This window comes from Varanus komodoensis, unplaced genomic scaffold, assembly GCF_004798865.1.
Source record: "Varanus komodoensis strain SLA01 unplaced genomic scaffold, ASM479886v1 scaffold60, whole genome shotgun sequence".
In the NCBI taxonomy this organism is placed as follows: domain Eukaryota; kingdom Metazoa; phylum Chordata; class Lepidosauria; order Squamata; family Varanidae; genus Varanus; species Varanus komodoensis.
In genome coordinates this window covers 3,589,246-3,601,313 of record NW_025336223.1, presented here as the reverse complement: position 1 = coordinate 3,601,313, position 12,068 = coordinate 3,589,246, and positions in this window count along the sequence as shown.

Sequence of the window (12,068 nt, the reverse complement as noted above, 5' to 3'; positions counted from 1 at the left end):
ACAGAAGCCAAGAGGAAAGAGTAACAGAAGCAATGACCCCATTCCTGGATGGGTTCTGTGCTCCCACATGCTCCCCAAGCACTGATGTATCACTGCAAGTTATTTTTAGAACTGTTGTTGGCTTTCTACACTTCAGGGGGCCGAACAATCCTTAAATGTGTACCTGCTCAGACTACTGTCCACAGTAGTCAGAGGTGATGCAGGCCCTCCCAGGGTAGAGAAGGAACAAGTCACCTGAGCATGCTAATTACACACACACACACATGTTGCTTGCTTTCAATATTCTAATTTGCTCAAAGGTGCTTTTTTGTTTAAACATGCTTAGAACTGTGCAAATAACTTACCAAATTAAGGGAAATAAGGTTTTTGCACAGAGAACTGTGCAGGGCAGCTACATTACTGAAAAATAGTTGAGTACCTAGAATGCTGGAAACTATATGCTTGAACTATCTGTCTAGGAATGGATGGCGTTCATTTGGTAGGAGGAGGCAGATTACCCAGCTCTTTCTTAGAACTCAGGTACATGTGAGGTTCCTGGCCTTTTGCAGCAGTATGGTGGCTACCTCTGGCCCAGAAGTGGCCCAGCTGATTAGATTGATGGCTTCCTGACGTCAGATTCGATCCGTTAAAAGGTATTTATCTCAAGCTTGGGCCAAAGCTGCAGGAGAGATTAAAAGAGATTGAGGCCAAGATAATCCTTCCAGAGCAGCATCCCAGAACATGCAGCTGCCAAAAGGCCTTCAATCAAATGCTTTTGCCAGCCGACAGTACACCTTCTTCCCCTAGTTGTAGAAATTGGGAATTGCCTCAGTGGCTGACCCTGGAGAATGATGGCCCTTTTGCTGCCCTCTCCCAGCACAGGTGGGGGTCCCCAGACTACACGAGGACGCACCTCACCTGCTGATCTTCTTCTGGATGCTGTTCCAGACTCACTCCCTAGAAAATATAAAACTGGATGTAGCTTTTCTTTGCTAGATTCTCTGTGTAACATCAGTGCGATATTAATGTACACATGCATTACATCAAACTCTGGTTGCTGTTTTTTCCCCCTCTTCCAAAAAAGCACACTACTCTCCCTGTGTGTCCCCTCCCAATCCACCTGCTTTGCATTAAGTCCCAATCCGATTTCCCCAACTCGCTGGTGTCTGATTTAATTTGCCTGATGCTGCTCCTGCAATTGGCCCTCCCCCAAGCCCCCACCCCTCCCCTTGACAGTATCCCAGCTCCCCTCAGGGAGAGCTATCCTGGGAGAGGATGAGGCACTGAGAGTGAGTGAGTGAGTGAGTGAGTGAGAGATACGAAGTGTGTGGACTGACAGCCGGTGCAGGAACGGGAGCCGCTGAAGGGGGCTCGCGGAGCAGCCAGTGTCTCCTGGCCCAAGGGAGCCAACCTCCCCACCTCCAGGGAGCCAGGGGTCCTGAGTAGGAGGGGCCAGCCCATACTGCACGGTAAGAATGTGCTCGCTCTAGCACTTCTCTGCTCTCCCCTCTCCCCAGATTCCACCTCCTTTGCTTCTTTTTCTGACATGGGATCTGAAGTTGTCTGTCTTCGGATGTGTGTGGGAACAGGCTGCCGGCTGTCGCTTTGGAAAGAAAAGCCCAGTGAATGTTATTGAATAGGCCCTTTCCTCAAAGTGACCTTTTCCCCAGGTCCACCTTCACACATTGCACTTGGCAACCCATAATCTCTGCAGCGGGGGAAAGTGTGCACATGGTCACTTGTGAGTGTGACAGGAGCATTTCTGTTTTGATGCATGGATCAGCTTCCCGGCTGGTGGGCTTGCTACAAACTAAACATCATGCTTTGCTTCGCAAGTGATGGTACACCTGTGTTTACACTTCTGCCGTCATGTGGAAAATCCAACCCGGATGACATGGAGCCCCAGTGGCAGGTAGGCTAGAGTCCGTTTTTGTAATTTCAGGGAGAGTTGTGGCTCAAGCTGGTGTCTACTTCCTCCAGAAAAGATAGCAGCTTCAGTGCTTTTGGGAGACCCCATCATGTACCGAGTTGGTAGCTCTGTCCCCTAGGTATCTGCCGTTACACCAATATTCTTGTTTTCCTTGGAAAATGGATTGAGAGAAGGACTGTAGTACAAGAAAAAGAGATCAGCATAATTTTATTCTGCCCTTTGATCTCTTCTGGCAGGCAGTGGTGGATCAGCTCTCCATCCGGTTCTGAAGGAGCTCAGGGTCAACATGGCGAGCAAGAATTGCCCTTTCAGGGATTAGATGGAGCCCCAAGACATCTATTAATCTCCTTGCTTCCGAACCTTTCCCTTTTCTATTTACAGCTCTTTGGCAGAGGCATCTCGGCAGCTCCTGCCTCAGGAGGGAATCTTGGGGTGGTGGGCTTCCAGCTTGTCTTCTGTGTCCCCAGCCATCTTGTCCAATCCCTTTCAGTACAGGAGGTTGTAATGTCGGCTGTTTTAAGTAAGCACCATTGTTCCAAAACATTTATTTTCAAAAGGTAACCTGCTGTAGCGGGCTGGACAGTACTGAGGACATCCCTGAAGTGTTGTTATTTGCAAGACGTATAATGCTTGGGCAGTGGTCCATTTTATGTGCACAGATAGTTACATACATGGCTAAGAAGCCATTACTAAATGCAGCACCGCTGCCCCTTTTTTAAAATTAAAAGATCTCACCCCCAAAGTGTCCTCAGTGAAGTGTGGCAAAGCAGATTAATCAAGGGGGTGTGTGTGTGTGTGAGTGTGTGTGTGGAAAGTGTTCTTTTTTTGTATATGCTATGTAGGCCACTTGTCAAGCCAGACAATATTATTTGCTGGTATATTTTAGAAGGGACATATTCACACAGTAGTTGAACTACAGAAATATATGACACGGGGACTAGAGGTTTAATTTGTGTTTGCTCTTCCTAGAAACAGGAATGGTCTTTGGTTCCAAGAAAACACACTAATAGGAAGCATTGCCTGGCCTTCATACACAGCTAATGTACCTAAAGGCCTTGAGGGAAGGCCTATCATGTGTACCTATTCTCCAGACATGGGAGAGTTGGTGAAAAGAAGGCAACCTGGTAGCTTACTGGCCCAGAGATGTGTTGCAAGGTTTTGAGTTTACAAAGAGAATAAATAAGTGCTGGGAAAGATAAAAAATTCAGAGGAAAGGAGCTAGTAGAGTCGAAGGCCTTGAAGCAGGTACTTCAGATATGATGATTTGGGACTGTAAGAACAGTGAAAAGAATCCAGCTAACTGAGCTGCCCTGCACTGGCTGCAGATGACACTTGACCATTCTAGGGGAGAAATGATAGTCTCGAAGGCCAGTGTGGCACAGTGGCTGGAGTGGGAGCCCTGGAGATCCAGGTTCTAGTTCCACTCAGCCATGGAGCCAACTGGGTGACTTCGGGCTGGTCACTCACTCTCAGACCAACCTACCTCACAGGGTGGTTTTTGTGAGGACGAAATGGAGAGGAGGATTGTAAAAGCCAGCTTGGCTTCCTTGCAGGAAAAAGGCAGGGTATAATTAAATCAATAAAAATTATTGTGGTAAATGCAAATACAGATGTATAAGCAATAACATAGAATTCAACAAAAACACCAAGCACAGCTATATGTTGAACAAAACTATATAGGCCCTAGAACCATTGTCAAGGATCTAGAACAGCCTTACTCAACCTGGTGTACTGGACATGTTTTGGGTTACCGTGCAGCCCAAGCCTGTGGCAAGAGATAGGGAGTTGAAAACGTATAAAGCACACCAGGTTGGGGAAGACCTAGAGGATATAATGGTTTAAGTCAGACATGATGGTCAATGCAGAGATGTTTAAAAAAAAAAAAAAGACAAGTACTACATGGGCCTCAGTAACAAAAGCATGGCATAAATGCATGGAAATAAATAGCAAACCCATGTTTCATACTGACTAAGTTTCATGGGAAACTCTATTCTGTTCAGAAAGTTTAAAAATATGGAGAGAAATTCAGAAACGGATAAAGGTTTTTCAATATGTGTAAGCCTGATACATCTGGGCAGGTTCAATGGAGAGCTAAGAATATGTTAGGGGAGCTTTTAAGGATAAAGTATCTCAAATATCTGTAAGCAGCCATAATTGTGTTCACCGCAGTTGATGAAAGAGAGCACTGGGGAGGGAGAAGCAGAGCAAATATCTTTCCAGGTTATGGACAACAGTTCAATAAATTGCCAAAGGAAGGAGACTCAGAAATTGATTTTCCTCTAGTATCTGGACACTTGAAGGGTATATGTATTTTGAGAAGGCGAGTTTATTCTTGTTGACTTCAGGGCCTTTTCTGGTTCGCTGACAATTCATGAAGAATTTTGTCAGATGTTTAGCTTCTTCAGCAGCTGATGGAAAACAAACTGCTTTTTCAGGCAGGCTAGAACAAGCAATGAATAGTGCCCCCCCCACCCCCTTTTAAGTGTGTTGTCTTGAATAATGGGCAATATTTTGGGTTTTGTTTTGAGAGACTTGGATTCAATTCCCTACTCAGCCTTTAAACTCTCTGTGTGTGAACTAGTCAATCCACAGTTGTGAAGGTAAAATGAAATACACTGGTATGCTGCACAGAAGTGCATGGATGAAGGACAGGATGCAAATATGATAAATACAAGGCTTGAAAATGAAGTTAACTTAAAATCAGGGAAGTATGAAACATGCTAGAGTATGTTTATGACCAAAATTCTACCCAGACTTGTAGACAACTCATGTTGAGTAAACTCATGTTAGGCAAAAATAATAGTGCCATAATACATTTATCATAAAGCAATGAACCAGTTCCTGAATATGATAAAACTTTTATAACATATTTATTTCAGGAAGTCATCCTTGATTGGCCAGACCTGGTTTTCATTGGAATTCTCTTTTGAAAAACAAAAACAAAAAAAGTGTTACTATTCAGCTTTAACCTCTTTAATTGATCATTGCTCTGGATTTTGTTTTAGTTTTAGTTATATAAATTTTTTAAATACACGAATAACCCTTTTCAGGTTGTCAGAGAAAAAGAAAATAAGTGGACTCCATAAAAGCACTTTAGGGCTTGATGCTATACATGGTTAGACAGGGAAAAGGATTCCCCAGTCAACATGGCTGGAGTTGTGGGGATTATTTTGCCTAAAAATGTGCCCTTAGTGAATGACATCTGTAAGATTAGGGTATCACCAATCAAGCCTGCGCTGCGGCCTGCTCTTCTTCCTGTTTTCTTTTCCAACATAATAGTCTGAGCAGAGTTCTATGATTATAAAGTTACCATATTCCTGTGCTTTTTAAAAGTTGGTCCTAATAAAGGTATTTTGTCCCTGTTTGGAGTTTGTCCAACATTGTATGTGGTCATATTTATAGGATTCTATTCCAGTGGCATTTTAAGACCTATTTGGGTACATGAGGTTTTTCTATAGGCCCCCTGAGCCACTCTGTTCTCTCATAAATATTTGGCCAGTTTCTGCAAAATTTGTTTCTGCTTCCATTTGATGGGCAGTTGTTCCTATTGTATGTCCACTGAGTTACTCCCCAGAGGCAGCTGCGGTTCCAGATCAAAATTCACTTTCTGCAATTGATTGTGGGGTAGAGCCTGGAAGAGACTTTGGGGGACTGTAAAGTTATTCTTATCCCTGAGTCTTTCTGAAGTTGGGAACAATTCCCAGCCTTCATTTAGATTGTTCCCTTTGAGAGATTTAAAGGTTCCACTGGAGACATGACCCTAAGCTGTTCCATCTCTCCCTTTAGCTATATTTAGCTCTTTGTATCCCTCCTTATAACTGAGCCTTTGCTATAGACTAGGATTCTTCTGGCAGCTTAGTAACCCTTCCACCTTTATGGTGCAACTTCTCTGTAGGCAGGAAGCCCCAGCCAATCAAAACTCTCTCCCCAGCTGAGTATTCAGGCTTAAAAATAGACAGCTAAGGAGAAAGAGAAGTTAAGGAGGAGGACACGAAACCTTACAAGAAGCTGTGATTTGGAAATAGGACAAGGATAATGTGAATAGATGAAGAAGCAGTAGGCAATGCAACAGAGGCAAAGGTGATGCTGACACTGGGGCAAGGAATAGGGTTATGGAAAGAAGCAGCAGGCTTACTGAAAATCTGGTCCAGACAGGACAGGAAAGGCACTGCAGATAGGAAAGGGAAGATGTCATCTGGAAAAAGAGTAGGAAGGCACATGTTATAGTCAAGTTGGGTGATCCCTGCAGAACAGGCCCGTGGACAATCAACTAGTACTGCGGCCTAAAGAACTGTAGAAGAGAGACACAGCTTACTGCAGTGGATAAACCTTAGGACTGGAAATATACTGGGCAGTCTTCGGCAAGTCACTTTTTTCCAACCTAATCTACCCTGCAGAGTTGTTGTGAGGATACAGCGCCCCCATGTAAATTGTCCTACAATCCAGAGAGGATAGAATTTAAATGCAAGAGAGCAGCAGATCTGCTCTGTACACACAATCACTTATTGTTATCACATTTTGATTACTAACTTGTCTGTTCTAATATTTAGTACAGTTGGGCTTTGCATAGAAATGTCACAGACCTGCTCAGCCTGCATAGATGAATGGATAGGTAATCTGCTATGGGCATGACATCATGAATCTGATGAAGCAGGCACTAGTCTATTCAAACATATGCCACAATAAATCTGGTGCAGACCAATACTGTGCATATTTTTTGGAGGTAAAAAGCATGAAATTTGGTCATGCCTACTCTCAAATAAGTCCAACATGTCTCTTTGTTGATTCTGCATTAATTCTTGTCCCATTCATATGACTAAGAAAATACAGCCAAGCATAAAATAATATAGCTCTGTAGATCTGGCATCTTCAAGATAGTCTGGCTTACAGTTCCCATCATCCACCATCATTGGTAATTCTGGCTAGGGATGTTGCGTGTTGCAGGCCAAAAATCTGGAGAATCACAAGTTGCTTACTGCTAGAGTGGACAAGATATTTTACATACATTTTGCCAGTCTTGCTTACTGTAATTGGAAGTGCCTCAGGCTACTTAGTAAATTTATAGGTATGGTGAAATTTGAACTCCAAACTTACACTTTTAGCCACTATATTTTTCTTGAAAGCCAATGTGCTTTGAAGAAACATTAAAACCTCCCAACTGAGCCCTTTCCTTCCTGTCCTCCATTATGCTGCCACTCTTTTCCTCTCTTCTTTTTCTGTGTCCTGACGAATTGGGTCAGGATTTAGGTCTTAGACAGGACAAAGAAAAAGAAGAGAAGGAACAGCAAAGCAGGGAAGAGTGCAGCCACACACTCACACAGCTGAAGGCCTTTCCAAAGACCTCTTGTATACCATTACATGGAGAGGATCATTTTTTGTAAGCCATGATGAGCTATTCTGATAAGTTGCTTCTTACCATTACCATAGCGCAACCAGGAGGAGGAGGAAAGGTACACAGGTACTGTGTGAGAGGCCCAAAGGGACTAATAAGTTACCCTTGTGCCTGGTGGGCAGTTTGGAGGGAAGCTACTAGCCTGCTGGGTGGGAAGTTATGTATGGCAAAGCTAGAAGGAACAAATCCAGTTTGGCAGAAGTACAAATGGTCTGGTGGATGCAGCATTTCCATTATCAACTCTAAGCCAGAAAGCAGGGGTCCCTACTCTTTTTGGGGCTGTGAGCACATGAGGGAATGTGAGAAACTGCTGTGGGCCCACTACAAAAATGGCTCCCAGAGGCTGTACTGGTCACATAATGGTTGCTGTGGGAGGCTGGCTAGTCAAAAGACAATTCATCCAGGAAACTGCATGCAAGCTGAGCAAATATGAACTCTACGGTTATTCTACATATTTGACCCCACAGAGCTTAGACTGGGGGTGGGGGGGATACCAAGGCAAAAAAGGGAGAAATGGGCAAGACTGGAGATGAGTGTGTGTGAAAAAGCAAAGTAAAGAGCTGCAGGGTTGGTGGGGAGAAATAATGAGGTCAGAGGCTGGGAGAGAAATGGTAGGATAAGTAGGAAAGAGAGCTAAAAAGAGAGAAGGAGAGAAGAGGGCTAGGGCTAGGGCTTGGGGAGACATAATGAGGAGAGGGATTGGGGAGAACAGCAAGACTATGGGCTGGGAGTGGGAGCACAGGTACCCAAAACCAAAAAGGCACCGTTGTACATTATGGGAAAAGAGGCCTCGCCAGAGCTGCAAAAGGGAGGCGGATTGAGTGATTTTTCAGAGTGGAAGGAACTTGCCAGGCTATGACATCTTTAATAAACAAACCTTGACCACCCATTCCCCAGATGCTCAAAAGACTGGCTTGGTTGGGAGATGGAGAAAGAAAGCAGCTGAAACAGAGAAATGGATTGTCCTTTGGTGCACAAGCAGTTAAGGCGGCAGGAAATGGGGTTTGGCAGGAGCAAATTGCTCATAAAGCAGTTACTTCTCTAATGCTTATTCACTCATGCTAAAACATTTCCACTCTGCATTCCTTCAGTGGCATTTTGTGCGGATTGGTTAATATACTTCAATAATCCTTTTAGAGCTGCAGCAAGGATGAGATGATAAAAGAGTGGTTATCTTCATCTCTTTTAAGGCGTACTTATAGTAGCAATTGCTGATCTGTGTTCTCTCATACAAATACGGAAGGGTCTGGGGCGCAATTGGATTTACTCCCCAAGGCAAATCCTACCTTACATGATAAAGCCTTGATGGAAGAGAGAGAGGAAGAGAGACGGTGAAGAGAAACTCTGGGCACCTCTCATGCTGGCTGTAGTGTTGCAGTGGGCAGTGATGAGACTCGGGTGGATCTCCTAATGCTGCCTCCCCCTTTTTTTTTCTTTTCCAAGTCAGCCAACAAGAAGGCCAAATTAGATGAGGACAACTGTGCTGTGGGCAGGATGTATAACTCTTTTTCCACCCTTATTTTCCCGATAGCAATTACTTCCTGCTCAAAATCAGTATTGCATGTGAAAACATGTGTGGGGAGACGTATCTGTATTGTAACTACAATACAGATACATCTCCTCCCCACCCCCTAGTGAAACTAATAGCATCTTTTCTGTGTGCATGTGATGATTTCAATCATGGAAATGGCAGAGGTGGGAAAAGGGAACCCTACCTCCCCACCCCCAGGATTGCTGTCCTGATCCCATTTGGATAACCTGGAGCTGTTGTGTGTTTTTAACTGCCACAAGTCCTCATACTTTTAGTTCTTCCAAATAAAATCCAGGTCTGACCAACTTGATCACTCAGAGGCCAAACTGATGCAAAAGATCTGTCAACTGGGTTCTTCTAGAACAGGGGTCTCAAACTCGTGGCCCGCGGGCCAATTGCGGCCCGTGGGACGATATTTTGTGGCCCCCACTTGATATCAAAGTTTGGTGATAGTGCGGCCCGTGCATTTTTCTCACGCGCACCTGCGTGAGTCGTCACCCTGGGCGCAATGTTCCCTCTAAGCTGCGCGCCGGAGCATGGGGGAGGGGCCCTGCGGCCTTCAAAGCGCCAGTGGCGCCCAGGCCGGCCTCCGGGAACCACGCGGGATGAGCGGCCCACCACCACCGCTTGATGCGGCCCAGCCTCACCCAGACTCTACTTCCAGCGGCCCCCAGGTAAGTTGAGTTTGAGACCCCTGTTCTAGAATCTATTTAATAGCTTGGGGGAGATTTGGATCAGGCCTGTGGGGCTGGTGAAGGGAGGGAATTAACTCTTTGCACCACTGTTTTTTGAAATAAAACCCCTGCTTCCTAGAAGCTGCCAGTTGTGCATATTACCCAGTGCTTATTTTCCATGCCCGTCTCATCTAAAGAAACCAAGGTCTGAAACCTCTCAGACTTGGAAAAACAAGAGGAGGGAGCAAGAGGAGGGGGAGAAGGGAAGGGAGCAACCCATGGGCTTACAGCGGCTTCCTTAGAGGTACTTTTGTGCTGCTCTCCTCCCTGAATCACACAAATAATGTCATTTTGCCCACTAAGCAACCTTAGCAAGGTCCATCAGGTGAGATGCAAAGCATCTAGAGAACATCCTGAATTCTGACCCTGGCCTGGGATTGTCATGGAGCAGGTGCAAGGGAGTTGAAAGCTGAAGGAATGTGCAAGGAGTGGGGGGCGGGGGCAGGGCACAGGAAATTAGGAATGCCCCTCCTCTAAGTCCGTACAGTGATGCACCCGGACAAGTTGCATATACTGGCCCAATGAGGCTGCGCAAAGTCTTTTGATCCTTGCCCTTCCACAGTGCAGTCCTGGTTTTGTTTACTCAGATTTTGTAAGTCGATTTCAACAGGACTCCCTCCCATTCTGCAGCCTGAACCATTCTAGTATTCCTGGCTAGAGGTTTGAGCCCTTTCCTCACCAGATGTGCTAAAAGGAAACTACTGTGTGCTGCTCTTCAACCTTTGATCTGTGAATAGGTGTAGTCGTTCAACATTGACCATAAAGGCATCCCCGATTAACTGGGCAATTATTATTGCCATACATGTATATTCCACTTTTTGCTCCTGCAAGGAACCCAAGGCAACTCATAGGATCCTCTCCCTTTTATCCTCACAACACCCCTGTGAGGTAGGTTAGGCTGAGTGTCCATGGCCCAAAGCCATCCAATCAGCTTCATGGTACAGGAGGAACTAGAACTAGAACCCATTCCTAGTCCAGCACAATGCCACACTGCTTGTCAATGCATTTCTAAATTAAAAGTTGCATTTTTAAAATAAGTACTATCAGGCAACATCTTAGAATATGCCTTCCTCCTTCATTCTCATTCAAGATCTGTTCCCTGCTGCAGCATATACATGCACCATTACAGAGAGTTAGTGAAAGAGATGATTCTTTTCCAGATCATTTAAGCCTTGTCTGTATTCATTCATTTATTATTTGTTGAAATCTTTTGTATCCCACCTTTTGGCCCAAGGCAGCTTGCAACAGTAAACAAATTTCAAAAGGTTGAGGACAAAAAAAGTCCATCTACTTGTTGTCCCACCGTGAGAGGGACAGGCAACACCAGCAAGTAGTTTTATATTTCAAAAGATTCCTTAGGGTTTAGGTGCACAGTAGCAATGCAGAGTAAGCCGGTCTCCAGTTGGGACCAGCTGCCACAGTCAGCAAATTTATATGCTTGGCTTTTTGCAATGATTGGTAACAGAGAACATCACAGCAGGAAACGTTCATTTACTTTTGTACATGGTTTTCCTGACCTAGACTTCTTTTTAGGACATCTGGTGTCAAGACCAGGCTTATCTTTACAAATTCTGACCTTCTTGATGGAGGTTTATTGCATATTTTCAGCCCTCTTGTTTCTCTCTGACAGAACACTAAGTAACTGACCCTTGTTTGGTCAACAGGAAAAATTATATTCTTCAGTCCTTCCTTCTGGCCCTAGAAGATCCTTAAGGGAATTCTCAGGCCACATGATCAATAATGTCTTATGGGGTGACTCATCCCTATAATATGCTTATTGAAGTAGTCCAGGTTTGGGTAGGGCCTGTGTTGCAAAACCCCTTCCATTTCCTTTCTTCCCAGTTCTCGCTCATGTTCACTATAGTGGGTGAGATGTGGGAAAATATTTCATACGCACTCGGATCACTTGCTCTGCCTTGCATGGACCAGAACAAGATCCTTATAGCTCAAGGCTTTACTCACAAGTCATACTAGTCCCTGGTCAAGTGCCTTCTTCAGCCAGACTCAGGCTTGCTTGAATTCATGAAGCTGCACAAACCCTCCAGCCAACATGTGTTCCCATCTCAGGGGCCAGAATTGCACACACCTTTGCTTTCAACCTGACTGGGTTGATCAGCCGATGGGCCTAGCCAGAGGCAGGTGGTGGGGCTGCGTAGTGAAGTTCTTTTGCCTGAGGAACAGACAACTCTCTTTAATATGAACCCCCACACATACTGGAAACACCTTTTAACATCAGTTAACACCATTGTGCTAATCAACACACCAAACCACACAACAAGCCACAAGAATAATTTGAATAACAAAGAAAACAGTTTTTGCTTCTCTTCCTCTTAGCCTTGAATCAGCTGCAGCATTGTTATTTTAATACGTATCAACAAGGGGGGAAGCATTCAAAGTTAGGAGGAAAAAGTTCACTTAGTGAATGCAATGACTCTACTGACATTCTTTAAATCTTAGGACAAAGGGAACCTGTTTCTGTTTCTCATTCCCCGAGGAATCAGC